The 27,500-nt window shown below is 45.3% G+C and overlaps 1 protein-coding gene across 1 annotated transcript in view; it reads left to right on the forward strand.

The window, feature by feature from the left end:
- EMC1 (ER membrane protein complex subunit 1) overlaps window positions 1-27,500 on the forward strand; it is a 1,424,536-nt gene that overhangs the window by 404,760 nt on the left and 992,276 nt on the right. The window lies entirely within an intron of this gene.

The raw sequence follows: 27,500 nt of genomic DNA on the forward strand, positions 1-27,500 counted from the left end.
CAGTTTGATTACCGGGGAAGTCCACTGGGCCAAGAAGTGCCCATTTTCAGTGGAGGCCCAGGGAGAAAAGCTCCACAAGCAATACAATGAAACATGATTACATAAAGTTAATGGTAAAATACAACAGTAAAGATTCATGCAGTCCATTCATTTATGAAAAGCTGCACAAGCAATACAATGAAACATGGTAACATAAAGTTGATGGTATAATACAAGAGTAAGATTCATGCAGTCAGGAAATACATTTACATAAAATGTGCATAATGAGCAAGCATAATAAAGCAATACATTGCAGAGTAAAATAACAAAAATACATAGATGTGCAAATTTTTTTTTTTTTTTTTTTTTTTTTTTTTTTTTTTTTTTTTTTACTGTTGCAGTCCTAGTTTCCCTCCCTCCTTCCCCCTTCTGGTCCCCTCATATTCTTTTTTCCTGAGGTACAGGCTGAATTGGATATTATTTGCCAATTTGGCATTTGGCTTAGCCTTTTTTCTGGGGGCTTCTGACTGTTTTGGCAAGAAAGGCTGAGGAAGTGACGTCGGCTGCCTCCTTTTGTATCGGACGCCCTGACGTCCTTTACAACCGACAGCAACCAACGTCATTTTTACTTACCTTTGGTATTCTGGCTGACTGAGGGCTACCGAAAGCTGGATAACCCATTTGTTAGGACTGCAACAGTGAATACACTCTAACATCTACATTTATGGTAAGTGTACACAACTGGGCACTTTCAGTTCTCTGCTTTGCCCTTTGGCTTTTCTACTGCCCCAAGGGTATTCACCAAATGCATTGCTCCTGTGATTGCTTTTTGCAGACTTCAGGAATCCAAATATTTCTTTACTTGGACAAACTGCTGATTCAGGCCTCCTCTCCAGAGATCCTGTTGCAAACTCTTCATAGGTAGGTACTAGGCTATCAGCCCAAGGGCCTAAGTAAGCCTAGCCAACAAGGTTCCCTGGCATACGCCACCCAAGAAAGTTAATTTCTTGTGCCCCTGTCGAGCAGAGCCACAGAAGTAATCCCCTGGGTGTATTTCCTATTTCCAATCCACTCATCAAGATTTTTCTTGAAGAGTGCTAATGAGGAACTTTGCTTGACATAGATGGGTAGCTTGTTCCAGAGTATAGGAAGTCTCTGGGACAGGAATCTATCCCTCCAGCATGTCCTATTTATTGTGGTAACAAGGTTTAGGTCCCTAGAGTGTGTAGCTCGGAGGTATTGGGATTTCTTTAGGTGTAGCATGTCCAACAGCTCTGGGTTTAACATAGCTTTATATGTTAGGCAGAGATCTCCTCAGAGTAGGCGATGTGCCACAGAGTAAAGCTGGAGTTTTTTGAGACGGTCAGTGTAGGGCATCTGTTTGAGGCCAGTAATCCTCTTTGTGAAGTACTTCTGTGGCCTTTCCAGCTGTTGCAGATGTCTTGTGAGGTATATTCTAAAAGGGGCATTGTACTCTATAATGGGTCTATTGAGTGCCAAGTAGAGGGGAACAATAACCTCTTTTTTTTTTCTGGATGAGAACCCTTTTGTGAAGAGGTGTGCCACATAGAAGGATTTTCTGACTACTGTGGCGTTGTGATTATCAAAGGAGAGACTACTGTCCACCTGGGTCCCAAGGTCTCTTATCACACATTCATCGTTAAGTAGACTGCCGTTTATGTGGTAGTTCATGGGTACAGAGTTTTTACCGAAGGGGATAACATTGCAGTTTTTGGCATTGAGCTTGAGGCCATGCCTCTGACACCAGGCATCTGTCTTAGTGAGGCCCTTCTGCAGGATGTCCACATCATTTGGGGACTCCACTATTGCTCCTAGTTTGCAGTCATCTGCAAACTTTGTTAGCCAGAGGCCTTCTGTGTTAGCTTGTACTTCAGAGAACTAGATACCAAACAGGAGAGGTCCCAGGAATGAACCCTGTGGTACTCCACTTGTCACTGGTTTGAAGTCAGATTTGGAGTCTGCAACTTTTACAGTGTGGGTTCTATCAGTGAGTCATTTGGCAACCCATGTTGAGACATAGGGATTTATACCTAGTTTAGTGAGTTTAGCTATAATTCCTGAATGGGGATGATGTTGAAAGCCTTGGCGCGAGGTCAAGATAGGCTGTGTGAACCACCTTACCCTTGTCTATGGCTTTGGTGACTGCCTCAAAGAAGTCGATCAGGTTCAGAAGGCATGATTTGCCTTTCACAAACCCAAACTGGGTAGGGTCCAGAGTTTGGAGTTTACCAATGTCTTTGTTTGAGTTTCATCATTGGGATGTTCCATGACCTTGCAGATCTAGCTTGTCAGGCTAATAGGACGATAGTTCCCAGGATCAGTGGTGGTTCCCCCTTTGTGGAGTGTGATAACTGTTGCTGTGCGCCATTCAGTGGGCACAAAGCCTGATGTGAGACTATGATTGAACATGGTGTTTAGGTGGGGAGCCAGTTCGTTCTGAAGTTCGTGTAAAACGCAGGCTAGGATGTTGTCCGGTCCATGGATGCTGTGTTTTTGGTTTTAGAGAGTGCAGCTTTTACCTGCATAGATGTGATTACAGGGACTCTGCATTTTTCTTGTATAGATATGGGCCTTTTAGGGGGTGAGGGGGGTAAAGTTAGCACTGAACCTATCTGCCAGGATGTTGGCAATATCAGTTGGTTTTGTAATTTTTGTGCCGTTGTGCTCTAACTCAGAGCAGATCTGGGTCGGGTGTTGCCATTGATATTCTTGACATAGCTATAGAATGCTTTCTGCTTGCCCTTCGAATCAGTGGCTATTTTGTTTTCATAACAAGCTTTGGAGGATCTTTTAAGGGATCTCAGCTTCTTACTGAGGCCAACCAGGGAGCTCCTCCACTCATGGGATTTTACTTTCTTTTGCAACAGTTTCTTCCTTCTGTTGTAGAGTTTGTTTATAGCAGGGGACCACCAGATTGGCTTCCTTTTTTTGGAGGATAGAGTCTTGGTTCTGTTTGGGATAGCACGATCCATGCACCTGTGTAAGTGCTTATAGAGTGCATTTGTGCAGGATTCAGCAGTCGTAACTGTATTGTCCATCTGCATGGGTGTCATGAAGTTTGCCACTTCTGTCCTAAGAAACATGAAGTTGGCTTTAGAGAAATTTTTTAGCGTGGTTTCCTTAATGGTGGGTGGGGCAGGATGCTGATATCTAGGGTGATTAGCTTATGTTCGAATATGACCAACGAAGAGATGACTTCAGGTGTGGAACACCGGTCACTCATGTTGGTAATGACTAGGTCTAGGATATTGTTGCCCCTGGTGGGAGTGTGGATAAGTTGATCCAGGGCACTGGAATTTATGAATTCCAGAAAGCGTTGAGAGAAGGAGTTGGTACATGAGTAGTTTTCCCAGTTAATGGTGGGGTCGTTGAAATCGCCCATTATTAGGGTGTTTGGTTGAACCCTAATATTTTCCAGTATATCAAGAAAAGAGGAGTGGGAATCCTAGGGCGCATGGTGGGGGATCTGTAGCAAGCTACAATTTGGATTGCAGTTTTGCCAGAGTTAGTTGCACTTGGAAAACCTCGGATGCATTATGCTGCACATCTAGCCTGGAGGTGTGGATATCCTTAATGAATATGGACACTTCTCTGCCTTTGGTGTTCTGGTCCAGGTTAGATGGCCGAAAAGTGTGGTATGAGTTATAGCCTGGTAATGCAGGGGAGCTCTCTAGAGCCTTGAACCAGGTCTCAGTCACTGCAGAGATATCAATGTTCTCCATTTTAAGGAGTGCCTTGAGTGAGTGCAGTTTGAGATTTAGACTTCTAGCATTGAGTAGTATTGCCCTCAGTTTTTGCTTGCCTGTTTCTGTTACGGTGCTGAATTTGTCATTTGAACCTGGGCGGCAAGTGCCTTAGCCAGTATCCGGAATCCCAGGGGTGACAGGTGCAGGCCATCTCTGGCAAAGCATCGTGGTCTGTCAGCCATGTTGTCCCAGGCAGACAGATACTGGATCCCCTTAGAATGACACCAGAAACTTAGCTAATTGTTGAATTAAATCATTTTGTCCTTGTACTGCAGTATCATTCTGGGCGATGGGGGGATGCTACTCAAGGCTAGGGTCATACCTGCCTGGGCTACAAGATCAGAGAGCTCTTCCATGTCTCTTTTCATGTAGTCCAGGGAGATACGTCTCAGGTTGTTCACACCAACATGGACAATGACAGAGTTATTGTGGAGTGACCCGAGTGCGTGGGTTATGTGGTGGATCCTGGCACCCAAAAGGCAGCTAGCAGTAACCTTCAACTTGATGTTCATTGTGTTACCCTGCTGCAGTCATCACACTTGGGTTATCCTGTCGTCAGGCGGTCCCGCAGTCGGCTGGAATTCCGAAGTCTTGGTCCGGTGTCAGTTGCTGTCGCCTCTTCCCTGACATCAGTGTGCAAGGGGTATATATAATGCAACCGACGCCATTTTCTTCAGTTTTTCTTGCTGCTCGGTGCCCGAAGCAGAAGCAGTTCGCAAGTGCCAGTCGGCCGACTCCTGAGATTTTCGAATTCGAATTTCAGACCGAAGTCTTCTATAAAGCTAAGTACCCGTTGGAAACTTTTCTTGCCTCAGACCGATGTCAGAAAAAGTTAACAATTGTATTTCTTGTGGGAAGCAAATACCTCATAAGGATTTTCATTCTTATTGCATGCCTTGCCTAGGCCCAGACCACGACGTCACTTCTTGTCGGTTTTGTGCTAGGTTTAATAAGCATACTGTTAAAAGACTCTTTGATTTCGCATGACACTACTTCGGTAGAAAATTTAACTACAACATGCCATCGGAGCAACCGACTACCGGCGTGCACAAAAAAGCAGGGATAAGGACATGCAGCCCAGGCCTAAGCCAGATTCTGAGGCCTCAGCTGATCCGGTCTCCGGTTCTCTGGTCCTCAGTGAGGCTCCGACGTAGCCCCTAACTACCGCAGTTCTGGAACCCGAGACCACTACGGAAACTTTGACTGAATGTACCAGGCCAATGCAGCCTTTTACTTCAGGCTCTTCCGACGACTTTGCTTCAAAAGGCGTCGGTGCTACAGAAACGTCATCAGTTTCTGAAGGCGTTTTTCAGACCGACTACTCTCACCATTAAAACGTTTTCCAAGTCGAAGACTCCTTCTAAATCTAAAAGGACTGCACTTTAGTCTCCTGTTCAAGGCCCTATGCCTAAGAAACAGATGCTCATAATGGCTGAAGATTTGATTTCTTTAATCAGGATTTCACAGCCCCCTCCTGACAAAAGGCCTAGACAAGAGGAAGATTTTGCTTCCTCTGAGCAAATGTCCATTTCTTCAGACTCCTCTGAGGACTAAGACTATTCATTCTCTCCTTATGAAGATTTTAATACTGAGGACTCTTTTCCCTCAGCTTCTCCTCCTGAAGACTACTCCTTTAGGGAAACTTTACACACTATGAGGGAACATTTTCACTGGGAAGGTCAAGACTACTCTGATTCTAAGAAAAGGCTCAGAGAGTTTCTTTTACTTCCCCAACACAGACCACTTGCCATCCCACCAGTTTTGGACATTGTGGATGATGTCTATTTAGAATCCAGTTTCAACCCAGACTCTCTACCTCCTGCTCCGGCTAAGCCTGACAGATACTACAGAGTGCCCGATTCCCACAAATTTCTTTTCAAAAGCCCAGTTGCTGACCCAGAGACTATCTCCCAGGGTCCCAAGGGGGCTAAGGCTTCTATGGCTAAAATCCCAGTACCTTCTGAGAGGGATTCCAGAGCACTAGACAGGTGGGGGAAAAAGGTTTACACCTCAGCCACACTAGCTATGAGGGCACTGAATTGTCAATTTCATATGCTTAAGTATCAGCAATTTCTAATCTCTAAGTTAAAGCAAAGAATAACCACTCTCCCTCAACAATCTGAATTGAAAGAAGTACAGGATCTGTTGCATGCCACTGAGCAGGTGGGCAAACATACCTTACAATGTGGGTTTGATTCTTTGGAGGCCTCCTGCAGAGTAGCTGTCACTGGGTCTGTTATACGTAGGCATGCTTGGTTAAAGGAACAAACTCTGCCTGATCATGTTAAAGCAAAACTACTAGATGCTCCCTTACAACAGGATGTTCTTTTTGGAGTTAAATCAGAAGAAGATTTAAAGAAAATGGAAGATAAGGCAAAATCTATGCAGACAGTCAAAGATTTCCTACAAGTACAAGCCCCTCGCTTCAGCAGAAACTGGCCAACAAAAAATTGGTCCTTTCCAGCCACTGATAGACTGCAGAGGGGTAAATACAGACGCCCAAGGGGCAGAGGACAACCACAAGCTCAGTATAAACCTCGCCAATGGGGCACTACAACACAGAAGGGAGGAGAAGACAGGTCTCAATCCACCAGAAGGCAAACTCAATGACTTGCACCTCATCTGGCCAAGCAATGCTCTCTTGGCAGCCCCCTTGGGGGGGGGGACTCGCACTTTTTGCAGACAATTGGCACATAGTCACAAAGGACAAATGGGTCCTAGACATAATTTTACGAGGATACAGATTCCACTTTCACACCTTGCCAGTGAAAAGAGGAATGCCAAACCTGCCACAAAATCAATGGGCAGAGGCACAAAAACAAATTACAGCTCTCATGGACATGAGAGCCATTCAACTGGTACCTACTCGAGAGCAAGGCCAAGGATTTTACTCAAGACTCTTTCTAGTGCCCAGAAAGGACAATGCCTCAAGAACAATTCTGGACCTTTCAATGCTAAACACTTACTTACAAGTACCCAAATTCAAGATGCTAACACTACAGCAGCTACTTCCCATGTTGGGCAAGTAAGCATGGCTAGTAACGTTGGACCTCAAGGAGGCATACTTGCATGTCCCTATCAGACAAAGTTGCAGAAGATACCTCCGTTTCATTGCAGGTTCAACCCATTAATTCTCTGCACTGCCCTTTGGCTTATCTACTGCGCCCAGAGTTTTCACAAAAAAACTGGCACCAGTAATTGCATACTGCAGACAAAGAGGAATTCAAATATATCCATACCTGGATGACTGCCTCATCCAAGCAGAAAGCAAAAGATATTCTCTTACATCATCTGGCCTTTGTAAAGCGTCTACTAAACTGCCTGGGGTACACAGTAAATGAAAAGAAGTCAAAACTAGTACCCTCACAAAAAATGACATTTCTGGGTGCCAGCTTGAATACAACGGCCCAGAAGGCTTATCTTACGCCAGACGAGCAACTACAACTGACTCAGTATTTCAAGACACTGGCAACAAAGACCCAATTAACTGCAAGAAAAATTCTGCAGGCTTTGGGCTTCATGGCATCTTGCATACTAATAACACCATTTGCAAAGCTGCATATGAGGAAATTACAGTGGTACCTAAAAAGCGTATGGTCTCAACACAGCCACAGCTTGGACACAATGATATCTCTCATTCCCTGCCTACAACAGGAATTTCTATGGTAGTCACAGGCATGTCACCTCAACAAGGGTCAGCCTTTCACCTTGCCCCCAGCCAGGCAGACTATCACAACAGATGCTTCAGACTACGCCTGGTGGGCACACATGGCAGGACAATGCATTCAAGGCCTATGGACTGCAGATCAAAGAAATCTGCGCATAAATCAAAAAGAGATGCTAGCTGTACAGAAAGGTCTGACAGCCTTCAAGGATCTATTACATCCGGGACAACTTGCAATAAAGACGGACAACACCACAGTAATGTGGTACATAAACAAACAAGGGAGCACACATTCCTACCCTCTATGCAGGCAAGCAATGATTTTATGGAACACAGCTCTGGCCTACCAAGTCCAGTTACAAGCTCAGTTCCTGCCAGGACAGAAGAACACATTGGCAGACTACCTCAGAAGAAACATCAAAGATCCCCACGAGTGGAAACTAGATCCACAAATATTTGCAATGATAACTCAGAAATGGGGCCTTCCAAACATAGACCTGTTTGCCAGTCCTCAAAACTACCAACTGACAAAATTTTGTACAAGGACATTCCACCATCAAGCTTGGAAAGTGGACTCTCTCTTTCAGTTGGAAAAACCTGACAGCATATGCCTTCCCTCCATTACCTCTCCTCACAAAGGTTCTTTTGAAGGTCAAAAAGGAGAGACCACGACTGATTCTCATAGCCCCAGACTGGCCATGCCAGCACTGGTACCCACTATTGAAAACTATGGCCCACAGCCCACCATGGATATTGCCTCAAATACCCCATTTGCTCACACAACAAAACAAACAGATTCTTCACAGCCAGCTCAAAACTTTAAATCTGGCTGCATGGCAAATCAACTAAACATCCAACCAACTCCTCTTACACAAGCAGTTCTGGATGTTATTCTGAAGCCAGGAGGCCAAGCACCAGGAAGGCTTATTCGGACAAATGGAAAAGGTTTTGTGCCTGGAACCAAGCTAAAGGCCAAGACACAATTCAGCCTCACATGCCTCACATGCCTCACATTCTACAGTATTTAGCTGAGATGTTGCACAAAGGACTTTCCTTTTCCTCAATTAAAATCCATGCTTCAGCTATTTCAGCTCACTACAACACGGATCCACCTTTATTTTCACATCCTCTTCTAAGGCAGTTCCTCAGAGGGGCAAAAAACATTAGACCACCCAGGAGAGCTCCTACACCAAGATGGGACCTCAACTTTGTTCTGGAAAAACTAAAGCTACCTCCCTTTGAACCAGCTTTCTCTGCAGATCTTCACTTCCTATCATGGAAGACTGCCCTGCTCCTAGCAATAACTTCAGCTAGGAGAGTCTCAGAGCTTCAGGCACTAATGGCAGTGGAACCTTTCCTCATTTTTCATCAAGACAGAGTTTCTCTATGAACAAATCCTTCCTTTATGCCTAAGGTGGATTCCAGTGTAGCTTTAAATCAAACCATCCACTTACCCACCTTCTTCTCTAATCCACAGAACAAAGGTAAGAGACTCCTGCATTCTTTGGACATTCACAGGCAGCTTCGTTACTACTTGGACAAAACTAAGGCTTTCAGAAAAAATGACCAGCTCTTTGTATCCTATGCTACAGCTTCTCAAGGGAAGGCTATATCTAAGCAAACCATTTCTAAATGGATAGGTCATTGCATACGTTTCTGCTATACCCATCATGGGAAGCCAGTTCCTGCTACCATTAGATCCCACTCTACCAGGGCAACAGCTACCTCTACAACCTTTCTCAGGGGGGTTCCAACCAAGGAAATTTTAGAAGCTGCAACTTGGAGTTCAATACACACCTTTACCAAACACTATCACTTACCTCTTTACTCTAAGTCCAGGGTGGGCTTCGCCACTGCAGTTCTGCAGGGCCTTATTGCCTCCACTAACCCTCTATGATACCTCCCCCTACCTTAGCTTTGGGATTCAACCCAAGTGTGATGACTGCAGCAGGGTAACACGATGAACATAGTACAGTTTTGTACCTACCATAAATGTAGATGTTCGGGTGTTCACCCTGCTGCACTCCAGGTTACCCTCCCTCCATCCCCTCTGATCTACTGGCAAAATCTCTTCTATGCCTTACTGATGTATTTGCTTATAGCTGAAGGGATTTTGTGTTTGTGCAGTGTTCACTCCATTTGGTACTAATTCTGACCACCTTTTTGGTGGCACCTGACATCTGGGGCAAGTAAAACTGAAGAAAATGGCGTTGGTTGCATTATATTGTACCCCTGGCGCACTGACATCAGGGAAGAGGCGATAGCAACCGACACCGGACCAAGACTTTGGAATTCCGGCCGACAGCGGAACCGCCTGACGACAGGATAACCCAAGTGTGTTGACTACAGCAGGGTGAACACTCGAACATCTACATTTATGGTAGGTACAAAACTGTACTTTTAGCCTGGTGAGTGGGACATCACTGTGCCTGATTATAGAGAACATCTGTGACTAGTTTGTTTTGTACGTTGGTTTGCCTTATGGGCTGTGGTTTATTGGCACATTGAGTCTGTGGGCTATGTGTCATTTGGGTTGTTGGGGGGGTGGAGGTTGCTTGCGTTTCTGCTTTGGAGGTCTCTGTTGCTTGAGCAGATTATTATTGAGAGCCTCTGCAAATGTTTTTGTGTTTGTATGTGTGAATTTTAGTGGTGTAGGTTTAGTGGGACTATGTGATCAGTGTGGTGTGGTGCAAGTGTTTACCTTCTCCTCTTGACTGTCAAGTTCAGTCTTGGTTGGAGAGAGCCTTACCTCCAGTTTGGCTAGATAAGTGCATCTCTCACAGGTTGTGGTGTTGGGTGGTAGGAGGAGAGGGTTGTGTGTACATGAGGCAATTGCTACATTGCCTCACAATGCCCAGATTCATCATATAGGCAGGAGAGAACACTGGGAGCCGACCCTTGGACATGCCTGAATAAAAAAGTACTTTCCTCTAGACAAGTGAGGAAAGTGAGTATAAGAGCTGTTTTTCTCTAAGCAAGTGAGGAAAGTAAGTACAAAAACTGTTTTCCTCTAGGTAAAGAGGAAGGTTGAGTGCTGTAGTAATTTGTAGCTTATTTAGTGCTAACAGCAAGTTCTGAACAAGTGCTGAGCCCAAATAAGCAAGTTCAAGTACTAAAACTAAGAATCCGTACCTGGATCTTGTAGTAGATAGGCTACCTAGTGCTTACCACTCCCACTGATAAGTTGGAAGGCTTCCTTTCAACACAGAAGGTCTTGTGGGGCTCAGAAGCTTACAAACAGCCCTGGATACAGCAAATCTGTATCTGGACTAGACTAGTGACAAACCAGAAAGTTGAAAGAAATGGAAAAACTGCCAAACGGACAATAAACTACAATTTCTGGGCCAGAAACCGCTCTTGTGGTAGATAGGCTACCTAGTACTTACCACTCCCACTGATGAGCTAGAAGGCTTCCCTCCAACACAGAAAGGCTTTGAGGGCTCGGAAGCTTACAAACAGTCCTGGTTACGGCAAATATGTATCTGGACTAGACTAGTTACAAGAAAGGCAGGAAACAAGCTTAGAATTTTTTTTCATTTTCCCATCTCTCTTTTTCAGAGCCTGGGGTTCACAATAAACTTCAAAAAGTCTTCCATGACTCCTCCTCAGGATCATGCCTTTCTGTGGTGCAGGATTCAGATGATGCCTATGCTGGCATTCCTGCCTTCTCCCAATGTCTTGGCAGTCATTTCTTTCTTTCAAACTACTCTTCCTCTGGCCTTCATTACAGCCAAGTCGTTTCTGAGAGCTCCGAGTTTCATTGCATCCACTATTCCTATGCTCCCGCTAGCCAAACTCCACATGAGAAAGTTTCAGTAGTTACTGAAGTCAGTTTGGCTTCAACATACACATACTGTAGACTTTGTAGTTCCTCTTTTACCATGTCTCAAGAAGGAACTCCTCTGGTGGATCCAGCATTTTGCCTTAAATCCAGGGCTCGCTTTTCATCCTCTTCTTCCCTCTCAGGAACTGTTCACAGACACTTCAGATGTGGGATTGGAAGCAGCTTTTGGCTCCTTAAAGGTGCAGGCTGTCTGGTCTCCTCTTCAACAAAAGGAGCACATCAGTGTCAAAGAGATGAGAGCTCTTGTGTTGGCTCTTCAGGGTTTTCATCCTTTCGTCTCCCCAGGACTTCTCGAGGTATTTACAGACAATTAGCGGACCGGAGTTCCGCTGTGGCAACCCCTCACTGGGATAAGCCGAAAGACCCAACAACAACAACCACCACCACAGTGATGTGGTATCCAAACAAACAGGGGAACAAGATCTTAGCTTCCTTGACTGTTGGCTCTCCTGGTGTGGGATCTTGCTGACCAGTATCAAGTGACTGTTCAGGCAGTCTATATTCCCTCAGGTCAAAACAATGTGACAGACACTCTGAACAGGTCCTTAACTCAATCCCATGAATGAATGCTTAACAGGGATGTGTTTCTGGACATTGTCCATCAGTGGGGTACTCCTCAAGTAGATCAATTTGCCTCCCCTCTAAGCAGATGACTTCCTCTGTTTTGTGCCAGATTCCCAGGTCTTCTGGTGTGGAAGGTGGACACAAAAAAAAAAAAAAAAAAAAAAAAAAAAGAGATGTTTCTTTATGCATTTCTTCCCCTCACTCCAAAAGTCCTTTGCAAAATGTGACATTGGTGACTCCTTTTTGGCTGAGACCGCATTGGTTCCCTCTTTTTCTGCATGTATCCAAGGGCAATCATCACAAGTTACCTCACTGGGTGGACCTACTGACACAAGACAAGGGATCTATCATCCATCCCACATTGTCCACTCTTTAACTGATACTGTGAGTAATACGATTTTGATTGCACGTAGACACCTTTTTTCTGAGGACGTGCTTAGGGTCCTGCAGGAGGCCAGGAAACTCAGTAGTGGGAAATCCTACTTATCCAAAAGGAAGAAGTTTTCTGTTTGATGTCTGTCTCATAACCTGGATCCACTTACTGTAGATGTTTCTTTGGTTCTCTCTTATTTGTGTGAATTGCTCAGTGCTGGTTTGGCCTATTCTTCTGTTAAGGCCCACTTATCAGCTGTCTCTGCTTGTCTGCCTTTATCTCCTCCTTTAGCTTTTAGATTTGAAGCTAAACAATTCCTTAAAGGCATCCTTCATATTAGGCCCCCCATGACATATGATGATCTTTATGTTTCACTGTTGCAGTCATCACATTTTGGGTTATCCCTGTTAGGGTAGCCCTCGGCCATCACGAATACCAGAGACTTAGTATTTCTGCGTCTGTTGCTGTCACTTGAGGAATGATGTCAGGTTGTCAGTGGTATAAAGTAAGGCAGCTGACGCCATTACATCAGTCTTTCTTGCCATAGAGCCCAAAGCAGAAGCAGTTCGCATTAGTGCTGGTCACCCTCTACCTGAGTTTTCGTTTCCGAATTGTAGTTGAAGTCTTCTAAAGCTAAGTACCCTATTGGGGATCCTTTTTTCTTGCACTAACCGATGTCATAAAAAGTTAATAATTGTCTCACCTGTGGAAAGGAAATACCACACCTAAGCTTCTACTCTTACTGCGTCACTTGTCTAGGCCCAACCACGACGTCCCCCGTTGTGCTTTGTTTAATGCAAAACTTTTCGTTGCCAGGCCCTTATTGTAGCCAGATATTTTCATATACAGTCCTCAAATTTCAATATGGCTTCGCTAAGCCATCCAACAGCAGATCTTCCAAAAAAAAACCATAAAGGTAAAGACAGAGACAGATCGCACAGGTCCAAACCTACCGACGACGCTTCCGTTAAGCTAGTAGTTAAGTCCTCCGGTACTCAGTCAGGTGCTTTCATAGCCCCTAATGCCTGCTTCAATTGATTCACAGGCCACTACAGAGACCCTTTTCGAGTCTGGTATGCCACAAACCTTTTCTTCCTCTAAGGATACTGCGGTCGTTTCTACCTTAGATGGGTCCAGAGCTGCTGAGCAGGCACCGGCTTCCGAGGAAGTCCTTCGCACCACCGATTGTCGACACAAACTGACGTCTTCTTTCACGACTACCGTTCTTTCGAAAACAACCAAGTTTCTTAGGTCCAGGGTTTGAACCACACCCAAAAAACAGATGACCCACTCTGAGGCACCTGCTACCTTGCCTCAGTCTCAAAAGCTTAAAATGGCAGAAGACTTTGTCATGCTGATCTGGGGAAGCCAAGCTAGCCCCTCCAAAAGGAAAAGAGATGTGTCCCCTGTAGTTTTTTCTGAACAAGAGTCAGATGAATCTGATGCATCTGAATATGAAGACATGTAACCCCTCTCCACTTATGAGGATTGTGATGCAGAGGATGTCCTTCATGGATGCATCTGCAGTCATAACAAATGGGTAGTCCTGTCGTCAGGCAGCCCTTCAGTCGGCCGGATTCCAAAGTCTGGGTCTGGCTTCGGCCGATGTCGCACTTCACCCGACGTCATCTCTGCCAGTCTTCGGGTATAAAAGCATCGGCCGACGCCATTTTCTTCAGTCTTTCTTGCCGCGTGGCGCCCGAAGCAGAAGCTGTTCGCAAGTGCCGGTCGGTCAGATCCAGAGATTCCTACTACCGAATACTACTTCGAAGACTTCTAAAAAGCTAAGTACCCCGTTGGGGACCTTTTCTTGCCTCAGCCGATGTCAGAAAAAGTAAACAATTGTTTAACCTGTGGGAAACAAATACCTCATAAGGATTTCCACTCTTACTGCCTACCTTGTTTAGGCCCAGACCACGACGTTGCTGCCTGCCTAGCTTGTTCATCCTTCAACCGGATCAACGCTTAGGCGTCGGTCGGAGTTCGCTGAACAGTTTTTGGCTCAGATTTTGCGTACATTATGCCGTCGGAACATCCGACTACCCAAGCAATTAAAAACGCAAAAGGACCGACACTCGCGGTCCGCGGTTTCGCTGAAACCACAGATAAGCAAACATGAGTGTCTCGGTTTCGGCGAAACCGAGAAACGATCAATACTCAGCGAAACCCTGATTTCTACCGAGGCTCCTGCTACTTTAGCTGAATCGGCCTCTGAAACTTTAGCTACTACTGGGGCCTCTACTGATTTATCTGACACCATCCCTTTGGATGTTTCCACCCCAGCACGTGGTGCTGCTAGGCCTCCTGCAGCCATGTCTATCAAGGCCTTTGCCAGGGCCAAAGCAGCCAAAACTGCTAAAACAGTTCCTGCTAAGACCCTCACACAGACACCCTTCTAGTTCTCAAATGCTTACTCTGGCAGAGGATTTGATTTCCTTAATCAGGGATCCCAATCACACCCAGACAGGGCCTCTCAGCCCCAGAAAAGAGACCTAGAACAGAGCCTCCCCAGCAGGAGTACTCTGATGACTCTTGAAGTCTCAGACACTACAGACCAGCCTGAGGCTCCTTTGTCCACTTATGAAGACTCGATGCTGATGAATCCATTCCATCGGCCTCACCTCCAGAAGAATTCTCTTTTGAAACCTTACATGCCATGAGAGAGCAATTCCAATGGCAAGAACAGGATTTCTCAGACTCAAGAAAAGGCTTAGAACTTTTCTGCACCTACCACAACATAGGCCCTTAGCTATACCTCCAGTTTTGCCTGTTGTGGATGATGCATTTAATGATGTTTGCACTGCTCCTGATTCTTTACCACCAGCCCCTGCCAAACCTGACAGATTTTACAGGGTACCCAACACTCATCACCACCTTTTCAGGGCCCCACTTGCAGATCCTGAGACTATAGCCCAGGGGCCTAAGGCAGTAGCTTCTACCTCTACAAAAAACCCTCTCCCTTCTGAAAGGAAGCCAGGTCTTTAGACAGATGGGGCAAAAAAGTCTACACCTCTGCCACTCTCTCAGCTAGAGCTTTAAACTGTCAGTTTCACATGATCCAATACCAAGAGTTTATGCTTGATCAGTTGTCTAAGAAAGTTTCTTCTGAAGAACCCTTAGATAAGAAATATATTTTAGAAATGGTGAATAACATACAGCAGGTTAGTAACCATTCTTTAAAATGTGGCTATGATGCACTGGAGGCTTCATTTAGATCAGCCATGACTGGCACAGTGATAAGAAGGCATGCATGGCTGAAAGAGCAGGTCCTACCGGATCAGGTAAAAGCAAAGCTGTTGGATGCTCCTATGGATAAGGACTGTCTATTTGGTACCTCTGCTCAACAAGTAATGAAGAAAATGGAAGAGAAGGCAAAATCTGTACAAACAGTTAAGGACTTCTTACAGGTTCAGCCCCCTCGGTTTAGCAGAAATTGGCCTGCCAAAAATTGGTCCTTTCCAGACTCATCAAAGAACCAAAGAGGCAGGTATAGACGCTCTTGAGGCAGAAACCAACCCAGAGGAAGTGCCTACAGAGGAAGACAGTGGCAAGGTAATAACCAGCGAGGCTCTGCCACAAGCACTACCACTGCAACAGGACATTCACAGTGACTTGTCCCTGACACCACCTACCAGAGAGCAATTAGCAGCTCCTTTAGGCGAAAAATTAGCTTTATTTTCTCAAAACTGGCACTATATCACAAAAGACAAGTGGATTTTAAAAACCATAGACCAAGGCTACAGGTTCCACTTCCACACCTTACCAGTAAAAAGAGGAATGCCAAACTTACCTCCAACTCAAAGAACAGAAGCTCAAAACCAGGTAATTCAGCTAACCAACATGAGAGCTGTGGAGAGGGTGCCAGTAAATCAACAGGGCAAAGGATTTTACTCCAGACTCTTTCTAGTCCCAAGAAAAGAAAAAACTTGGAGACCCATTCTCGATCTGTCCATCTTAAACACATACATCATCGTTCCAAAATTCAAAATGCTGACCTTACAGCAACTTCTTCCCATGCTGGGCAAGGAGTGTTGGCTGGTAACTCTAGATCTCAAGGAGGCATACCTGCACGTCCCCATACGACCAATTTGCAGAAGATACCTCAGATTCCTTGCAGGATCAGAGCATTATCAATTCTCAGCATTGCCTTTTGGCTTATCTACTGCGCCCAGAGTATTCACAAAATGCCTGGCATCAGTAATCGCTCATTGCAGGCTACAGGGAATCCAAATCTATCCATACCTGGACGACTGCCTGCTACAAGCGGACAACCGAGACAAGCTGACAACAGATTTACAAAGGGTCATTTGCTTGCTACAAGCCCTGGGGGGATACACAGTCAACTTAAAAAAGTCAAGGCTGATTCCATCCCAGACAAGAACCTTCTTGGGTGCAGAATTGGACACAGTAAAACAAATGGCATTCCTGACTGCAGAAAAACAAGAACAACTACCCCTTTACTTCTTGGCATTAACAAAACAGAACAAACTAACAGCAAGAAAGGTGCTGCAGGCCTTGGGATTCATGGCATCATGCATAATCTTGATTCCTCATGCCAGACTACATATGAGAAAGCTACAGTGGTACCTAAAAAACTTATGGTCTCAACACAGGCACAGCTTAGAAACCGAAATCCCACTAATCCCATGCCTGAAACAAGAATTCCTATGGTGGGCCCAAGCATGCCAGGCAAACCTAGGCTTGCCCTTCCACAAAGGTCAAGCGAACCAGACCATCACAACGGATGCCTCAGACCGAGGCTGGGGGGCACACATGTTGGACAAATGCATACAAGGATTGTGGACCCCAGACCAGCTGCACCTACACATAAACCAAAAAGAAATGCTGGCAGTGCAACTAGCAATCCAGAAATTCAAACCTTTCCTCAAGGAAGGCCATTTATTGATAAGGACAGACAACACCACAGTCATGTGGTACATCAACAAGCAAGGGGGCACGCATTCTTACCCCCTATGCAGAATGACTCTGGACCTTTGGAACATGGCTCTGAGCTACAACATCCAGTTACAGGCAACCTTCGCCAGGAAAAGAAAATACCCTAGCAGATATGTTAAACAGAACCACCTCGGATGCTCACGAATGGATGCTGCACCCGGACATCTTCAAGACCATCACAAAAAAATGGGGAATGCCACAAATAGACCTGTTCGCATCCCCACTCAACCACCAGCTCAGGAAATTCTGCACAAGGACGTTTCACCCGCTTGCATGGAAGGTGGACTCCCTTTCCTTCAGCTGGAAAGGTCTGACAGCATATGCATACCTACCTCTTCCTTTGATGCACAAAGTACTACTGAAAATCAAAGAGGAACAACCAAGGATAATTCTAATAGCTCCGAATTGGCCAAGGCAACACTGGTATCCCCTGCTGAGGAGCATGTCTCAGGGGATAATGTGGTCAATCCCCCTGATGCCTTTGATGTTAACTCAGAACAACTACAACATCCTGCATCCAAACCTAAAGACCTTACAGCTTACTGCCTGGAACATCACTTAAGAACAACTAACCCAGTCCTATCTCAGAGGGTTAAAGACATTATACTGGAAGCCCGCAGACCTTCAACAAGAAGGAACTATGCAGGAAAATGGAAAAGGTTTGCCACTTGGAGTGCGGAAAGAGGAAAAGAGGTGTCAAACTTAGACATTGCTAACATCCTGGAGTACTTGGCAGAGCTTCTACACACAGGCCTGTCCTATTCCTCCATCAAGATACATGCTTCAGCTATTTCTGCAGAATACAGTTCTGATCCACCTGTCTTCTCGCACCCTCTACTTAGGCAATTCCTCAGAGGAATCAAGAATGTAAAACCTCCTAGGAAATCACCACTACCAACATGGGACTTGAATTTTGTACTAGAAAAATTGACACTCCCTCCATTTGAACCAGCAGGAACAGCGGATCTGCAACACCTATCATGGAAAACTGCTTTCCTTCTGGCAATTACTTCAGCAAGAAGGGTTTCAGAACTCCAGGCCTTAATGGCAGTACAACCCTTCCTGATCTTCCATCAAGATAGAGTCTCCATGAGGACTAATCCTACATTTATGCGAAAGGTGGTATCCAGAGTGTCCTTAAACCAGGCAATCCACCTACCTACCTTCTTTCCCAACCCTCAGAACAGGGGGGAAAGGCTACTGCATACTTTGGATGTACATAGACAGTTACGCTACTACCTGGACAGAACCAAAGGTAACAGAAAAACTGACCAGCTGTTAGTGGCCTATGCACCAGGAAAGGAAGGAAAAGCAATTTCCAAACAGACAATCTCCAAATGGATAGGAAATTGCATCAGATTCTGTTACTCCTACCATGGAAAACCAATACCACAGAACATAAGACCTCATTCAACAAGAGCTACAGCCACTACCACAGCTTTCTTACAAGGAGTGGCAACCAAGGACATTATTGAGGCGGCTACTTGGACCTCCGTGCATACATTTGCCAAGCATTACAATCTACCTCTATATTCTAGATCCCGAGCAGGGTTTGCCACTGCTGTACTGCAAGGGATCCTAACTGCACCATAATTATTTCACTTCCTCCACCCCTAGTTTAGCTATGGTATTCTACCCATTTGTTATGACTGCAGATGCATCCATGAAGGACATAGTACAGTTTTGTACCTACCATAAATGTAGATGTCCGAACTGGATAGCATCTGCAGTCAGGATTACCCACCCTCCTTCCCCTCTGTGGTACTCCTAGGGTATTTACACTCCTAATAGCTAGCTGGGGGGGAGTCTCTTATGGTGTATTTGTTTGTACATATGTATATATATGCCTACATTTTGTATTTGCCTTCTGCCTTATCTGCATACATTGGCATTTATCCAAATTTAGCCTTCCAAATGGGCAACTGGCACCTGGGGCAAGAAACACTGAAGAAAATGGCGTTGGCCGATGCTTTTATACCCGAAGACCGGCAGAGATGACGTCGGGTGAAGTGCGACATCGGCCAAAGCCAGACCCAGACTTTGGAATCCGGCTGACTGAAGGGCTGCCTGACGACAGGACTACCCATTTGTTATGACTGCAGATGCTATCCAGTTCGGACATCTACATTTATGGTAGGTACAAAACTGTACTATTCCATTCCTTCACCTTTTCCCCCAGAGGATTTTTCCTGTGGGGAAACACTGCATACTTTAAGGGAGCATTTGCAATTGGACAGTCAGGACTACGCTCAGTCTAAAAAGAGACTCAGGGAATTCCTGGATCTTCCACATCACAGACCCTTGGCCATGCCCCCCAGTCCTGGATGTTGTGGAGGACATTTTCCTCAAATCCAGCTGGACTCCTGACCCCCCCCCCCCTTCCTCCAGCTCCCAGAAAACCAGACCGGTACTACAGAGTCCCTGACTCGCACAAATATCTTTTTTAAAAAATCCTACAGCTGACCCTGAGGTCAGTTCTCAAGGGCCAAAAGGGATTAAAGCAACCGCTGCAAAGAATCCCACCCCTTCAGACAGGAACTCCCGAGCATTGGACAGATGGGGTAAAAAACTATACATCTCTTGTTATCAGAGCACTATATTGTCCGTTCCATATGCTGAAATTTCAGCGACATACCTTGGAACTCCTTAAACAAAAAATGTCTTCCTTACCTGCTTGGGCAGAATCTAAAGATTTACAAGAGTTAATGCATTCTGCAAGTCAAGTAACTAAACACACCTTGCACTGTGGTTTCTGACACCCTAGAAGCTTCTTGCAGGGCAGCAGTCATTGGATCTGTCATTAGAAGGCATGCATGGCTTAAGGAAGAGCCTCTGCCAGACCATGTTAAATCTAAATTGTTGGCTGCCCCCTTGCACAAAGATAACTTATTTGGCACTAAGGCAGAAGAAGTCTTAAAAAAGATGGAAGAAAAAGCAAAATCAATGCAAACAGTTAAGGATTTCTTGCAGGTCCAGCCCCCTATGTTCAGCAGGCATTGCCCCTCCAAACACTGGTCCTTTCCTGCTCCCAGTAAACCGACCCAGCCTTGGCCCCGTGGAAACAAACCCTCCCCCCCCAGACAGCAGCCACAGGGAATGCAGAGATCTAAGCAATGGACTACCTCCACTTCAAAACCAGGGAGTTCTAAGCCACCCCCTTATGGTAAGAACTCACAATGACTCACCTCCTCCACCCCCTCTGCCCACCTTCACTTACCCCTAGGAGGAAAACTCTCCTTTCACTCAAGCACCTGGGCCACAATTACCAAGGGCCACTGGGTTCTGAACATTATGTCTCAGGGATACAAATTTTCTTTCCACACCCTTCCAACCCCAAACTGGTTCCCAAATCTACCTCCAAATCAGTGGGCAGAAGCTCAAAAACAAATCCTTTCACTGCTCTCTATGAGGGCAGTAGAGCACGTTCCTGCAGAACAGCTAGGCCAAGGTTTCTGTTCCAGACTATTTCTGGTACCCAGAAAATAGGATACCTGATGCCCCATCCTCAATCTATCCATTCTAAACACCTTCCTGGTGATCCCAAAATTCAAAATGCTTACCCTCCAGCAACTGCTACCCATGCTGTCTAAGGATGCTTGGCTAGCCACCCTAGATCTAAAAGAGGCCTACCTCTACATTCCTATCAGGGAATTATGCAGAAAATGCTTCCGCTTCAGGGCAGGATCTCAACACTTTCAGTTCTGTGTGCTTCCCTTTAGCTTGTCTACTGCTCCCAGAGTTTTCACAAAATGTCTAGGTCTAGCCATTGCCTTTTGCAGGCAAAGAAATATTCAGATTTATCCATACTTAGACGACTGCCTTATTCAGGCAGATAGGAAAAGCTGCTCAAGCACCTGACCTTTGTAAAGATCCTTCTAACCTCTGTAGGGTACACAATCAATGAAAAGAAATCCAAGCAGGTGCCTTCCCAAAGGATAATCTTCCTGGGAGCAAGTCTGGACACAGCATCCCAGATGGCATACCTTACACCAGAGAAACACATTTTCCTGATAACCTACTTCTCTCAACTAGCCATCAGGCCCCAGCTAACTGCAAAGAAGATCCCTGCAAGCTCTGGGGTTCATGGCATCTTGCATACTACTCATTCCATATGCCAGACTGCATATGAGGAAACTTAAGTGGTACCTAAAGAGCCTTTGGTGTCATCACACTCAAGACCTGGAAACTCTTCTACCTATAATTCCTTGCCTCAGAAAAGATTTTCTTTGGTGGGCAACAGCACGCTCCCTCAACAAGGGACTTGCCCCCCCCCCCCCCGCCATGCAGACCCTCACCACAGACGCATCAGACTATGCTTGGGGTGCACACCTGGACGGCAGGTGCATACAGGGCCTGTAGAGCCCACAGCAAATCCCTCTGTACATCAGTCAAAAAGAGATGATGGCTGTGCAGCACGCCTTGACAGCTTTCAAGCTCCTTCTCTCTCCAGGGTCTCTCCTGATCAAAACAGACAACACCAATGTGATGTGGTATATGAACAATCAGGGAGGGACTCACTCCTACGCTCTGTGCAGACTGGCCATGACCCTTTGGCACACAGCCTCTGCCATGTAACTACACCTGTTAGCACAATTCCTACCAGACTCTGTCAACTCTCTGGCAGACCAGTTAAGCAGAAATCTTCTGGATCCACATGAGTGGCAATTCAACAGAAGTACCTTCATCCTAATAACTCAGAAATGGGGAACCCCAAAGGTCGACATCTTTGCCTCCCATGTCAACAATCAGCTCAGCAAATTCTGCAAGGCTTGGAAAGTGGATTCCCTGTCCTTCCTCTGGGTCAGTCTATTGGTCTATGCCTTTCCTTCCCTTCCTCTCATCCCAAGGGTACTGCTCAAAATAAGGGAGGAAAAACCAAGGACCATTCTTATAGCTCCAGATATGGCCCTGCCCACACTGGTAACACTTGCTGCACAGCCTGTCCCTGCTGCCTCCATGGCATATTCCTTAGATTCCAAACCTCCTGACCCAGTGGAAAAGGAAATACATGCATCCCCAATTGCAGACACTCAGTTTGGCAGCTTGGCATATTCCCTAACCCTGAACCAGTCTGCCAACCTCAGTAAACAGGTTCTGGATGTTATCCTTGAGGTCAGATACCCTAGCACCAGAAAGTCTTATGCTGATAAATGGAAAAGGTTCTGCACTTGTATCCAGGCTAAGGGAGCCAATATGGCACAGCCCTACCTCCTTCTCATCCTGGAATACTTAGCTGACCTACTACACAGTGGCCTCTATTTTTCCTGTATAAAAAATTCATGCCTCTGCTATTTCTGCTCATTTTCACACTGAGCAGCCCCTTTACTTACACTCTTTGGTCAAACAGTTTCTAAGAGGGGCTAGCAACTTGAGGCCATGCAGAAGGGCACCAACACCAGCTTGGGACCTTAACTTTGTATTGGAAAAGCTAATTCTGCCCCCATTTGAACCAGATTCTTCTGCAGAGCTAAAATCTCTCTCCTGGAAGACAGCATTCCTTCTGGCCATCACTTCAACCAGAAGCATCTCAGCTGCAAGCACTCATGGCTGTGGAACCCTTCATCATCTTTCATGCAGAGAGGGTATTCCTCAGAACTAACCCATTCTTCATGCCCAAGGTGGTCTCCAGCATGGCTCTCAACCAATCCATTCATTTGCCCACCTTTTTTCCTAATTCCCAGAACAAGGGGGAAAGGATTCTTCGCTCTCTAGATGTGGATAAGGGACCCACTCCTTCAGGAGGCCTTGCCCTAGGTTATGGCACTGTCATTATGCCTTGAATGACCCAGAGATATGCTTAAGAGACACTATGGCAAAGTGCATGACATGTTCCTACTGTAGTCTTATTCCCATTGTAGCTGCAAGTCAAGTATTGTTATGTACCATATTCCTAGTAACTGCTGCTTCATGTCTCTTGTATGGTTCGCAGTGTTAGCTGCTTGCACTCCCATAGTAGTCAGTTGCTGTTGCTAAGTGCCCAACAGAGTTTTCAGCCACTAAACTGGTTGGATTAACCATCTCATTTTGTGTACCACTCTAGCTACTATATCAGAAAATAAGACCAGACTTATTTAGAAGGCTGACAGAGAGGTACTGTTTTCTTTAGTTTCTCTTGGTGATATGGGGTTTATGAATGGTTAATAAATAAGGTTACAAGAAGTAACTGTGGAGTGGTCAGACTCTGACAGATTTTCACTAGTAAGCATAAAAAATGTGGATCCTGTGATGTGAAATCGCTAAGATTTGCGACAGAATGTTACCAATTCAGTACTGTGGCAGAGAAATGCTTGTTGCAGTCCCAGATGGGTGCAAAATGATCCCAGAGATGTGAAACATGGGTTGTTCTGTTTTGAGTGGTGAGAGGCAGAGGTGGATAGAAAAATTATTCACTTTGCTGAAAGTATTAAGACAGTAACACAGTGGAAAACAACCAAAGAAGCAAACTTTAATCAGTATCAATGCAGCAGTGGTAATGTAAGAGCAAGCATACAGAGAAGTGTATCAGGATAGTATGCAGCATAAATGATCATAGTTAGCAGATGATGCAAGAATTCAGTCATAACATAAGATGTACAGATAAGATTACCTCTACAGTGTCATAACATTATATAGAGTAATGTTTCTATGGAAAAAATGATATACAAAGAACACTGTAGCTGCAGCATGTGCAATTGTTGGGCATGATTTGTGAAGGAGAATTAAACATGAGTCATATGAGGGAAGACTGCAAAGGAGAGAGAGAGAAAAAATAAATACAAAATAAATAAATAAAATAAAAAGCGTGGGCGAAAGAAGGGGGAAATGCACAGCTATGTCATACCTAGGTTCAGGAAATCCAGACAGTACTGCAGAGTTTGGGAACATGTTTGTTGGTAAGCCAGAGTGTGTACCCATCTTGTGACATGCCATATACATGACCTCAGTGGCCTGTCAGATAGGCCTTTTACATTGTGCCTGAGTAGGTTAAGCAGACCCCTGACAGAGGAACCACAGGAAATGCTAGGGCATGTTTTTCCATCTCTTTCAACTTTCTGGTTTAAAAGCCCACATTTGCGCTTATTTTCCACCTTTCCTGTAATTAGTCTAGTCCAGATATAGATTTGCTGTATCCAGGAATGTTTGTAGCTTCTGAGTGGTGCCAAAGTCTGCTCTTCAATTTTTCCCTTAGACCTGCTAGTTCTCTCCTCTCCTGCACTTTTACTAGCTTATCAGTCTAGCACTTTACCAGACTTCATGTAGCAATTACTGTAGCACACAAAAGTGCTACCAGCACTAAATGTTCTACAAGGAAACAGCTCCAGTATTATTAATACCCACCCATCCAGGCATGTCTAAAGGTCAGTTCCCTGTGCTTTCTCCTATTAACCTGGTGAACTTGGGCATCCTGAGGCAATGTAGCACCTGCCTCATGTACACTGACAACCCTCTCCTGTTACCTCCCAACACTCAGACGTGCTAGAGATGCACTTGTGTATCCAAATTGGAAGCCGCATACCCTCCAGCTAAGACCAGAATAGCTGGTTAAGAGGAGAAGGTCAGCACTTGCACCAGACCACATGGAACACAAAGCACTCCAGAACACACACCAGCACTGCCTTCACATAAAAACACAAACCACACACCCACCTTTGCGGAGGCTCTCAATAAAAATCTACCCAAACAGCAGAGACCTCCAAGGCAGAAATGCCCTCTACCACAACACAACACTAATCACGAGACACATAGCGCTCCTAAACAGTGTACCACTCAACCAAAGCCCCTAAGGCAGAACAGCATGCCCGACACACTAGTCATAGGTGACTTGATAGTGAGGCACACTGATGTCCCACTCATTAGATTGAATAAGGAGAAAGTAACAGTTAGCTGCCTGTCAGGTGCCAAGATCCACCATATAACGCATGCACTCGGGTCCCTCAACATCAGGTACAAATATGACTCTGTCATTGAACATGTAGGTGTGAATGACCTGAGACATACTTTCTTGGACTACATGAAGAGAGACATGGAGGAGCTCTCGGATTATGTAGCCCAGGTGGGTATAACTCTAGCCCTGAGCTGCATCCTACCGTCACCCAGACTGATACCACAGTACAAGCAGAAAATGATCGATTTCAACAATTGGCTAAGTTTCTGGTGTCATTCTAAGGGGATCCAGTATCTCTCTGCCTGGGATGACATGATTAACAAACCTCGATGCTTTGCCAGAGATGGCCTGCATCTGTCACCCCTTGGCTTCTGGATACTGGCCAAGGCTTTTGCAACCCCTATAGTGCCTTTTTTAGGCAGTGTTCCAAAGACCAGATTACCACTGTAACAGCTACAAACAAATGCAGTTTGAGGGTCATGCTGCTCAATGCTAGAAGTCTAAATCTCAAAATGCACTCGCTCGAAGCACTCCTTAAAATTAAGAAAATCGACATTTGTGCTGTAATAGAGACCTGGTTCAAGGCAGCTGAAAGCACCCCTGCCCTACCAGGTTATAACTTATTCCACACCTTTCGGCCCCAGAACTGAAGCTCCAAAGGCGGTGGTGTTTCCACATTCATAAAGGATGCGCACACCTCCAGACTGGTAGCCCAACATAACGCATCAGAGATACTTCAGGTGCAGCTGACATTGGGTATGACAGATTCAGGTCATAGCCTGCTGTAGGTCCCCAACAATGTCCCAAGACTCACACTCCACATTCCTAAGAACATCAGAGAATATTAGGGTCCAACCTAACACTGTCATACCGGGCGACTTAAACTACCCCTCCATTAACTGGGAAAACTACTCATGTACCAGTACACCTGCCCAACGTTTTCTGGAACTGATTAATTCAAATGCCCTGGACCAGCTTGTTCTTACCCTCACTAGAGGTAGCAACATCCTTGACCTGGTCATTAGTAATATGGGCGACTGTTGCTCTACACAAATAGTTAACTCCTCCCTGGTTAGATCCGACCACAAACTAATCACCCTGGAAATCCACATCTCTCCCACCCCTTCTACAAAGGTAAGCACCATGAAAAACTTCTCCAAAGCTAACTTTGGGCTCCTAAAAACAGAGGTGGCTAACTTCATGGCACCCATGCAAATGGAAAATAGTTGCATGACCGCCGAATCATACACCAGTGCACTGTACAAACATGTACACAAATGTATGGATCTCGCCATACCCAATAGAACCAAGATGATCTCCAAAAAAGGAAGCCAGTCTGTTGGTCCCCTGCCGTAAACAAACTCTACAACAGAAGGAGGAAACTGATGTGGAATAAAGTGAAGTCCCAAGACTGGAAGAACTCCCTTATCAACCTCAACAAAAAGTTGAGCTACCTCACAAAATCCTCTAAAGCTAGCTATGAAAACAGGATTGCAGCAGATAGTAAAGACAACTACAAGGCCTTCTATAGTTACGTAAAGAATCTCCATGGCAGTACCTAGATTTACTCTGAGCTACTACACAATGGTACCTTCTATACCAAGCCAACAGATATTGCCAATACACTGGCCAAATGTACCCCTCCCCCCAAAGGACCAGTCACAATACCAGTAGATTGCCAGGCACCCAGTATTACTGCTGCACAGGTTAAAACAGCACTGTCCAAGGTCAAGAATACAGCTTCCATGGGACCTGACAATATCCCTGGCTGTGTTCTACATGAACTACAGAATGAACTGGCACCTCACCTGTGTGCCCTTTTCAATCACAGTCTCACCTCAGACTTTGTCCCTACCGAATGGCGCACTGCTACATTCAACCTTCTCCACAAAGGAGGAGTGACTACAGACCCTGGCAACTATCGCCCTATTAGACTGACAAGTCTGATATGCAAAGCTGTGGAACGCATCATCATGGACCCAATAAACAAGGATATAGGGAATCTCCAAACTCTGGATCCCACACAGTTTGGTTTTGTGAAGGGGAGATCATGCCTTCTCAACTTGGTCGACGACTTTGAGTCAGTCACCAGAGCTGTGGATGAAGGCACGGTGGTTCATACAGCCTACCTTGATCTGGCCAAGGCGTTTGCTATTTCCCAGTCAGGAATCATTAAAAACAAAATGAAAACTCCAGCAAACTCCAGCAAAGCTAGAACTTCCACTGAGTGACCTCCCAAACCTCTTGTATCAGAGCCACATGGGATATGTGCAAATGACCCTTATGAACTTCAGGTGTTTCAGCTAATTGGCAATTTTGAATGACCATGACTTGTTTCGTCATTTTAATGGACAATTTCAGGCCAATAAAGCCAAACCTCACTAGCTGTGGATATGCATATTTCGGCCTTCTTATGACATCATCATCTTAGGAAGAAAAGGTTAAACACTGACATCTGGTGACATTAAAGAAGAAAAAAACATGTTGCC

This window comes from Protopterus annectens, chromosome 1.part1, assembly GCF_019279795.1.
Source record: "Protopterus annectens isolate FY-2018-M chromosome 1.part1, PAN1.0, whole genome shotgun sequence".
NCBI classification, from domain to species: Eukaryota; Metazoa; Chordata; order Ceratodontiformes; family Protopteridae; genus Protopterus; species Protopterus annectens.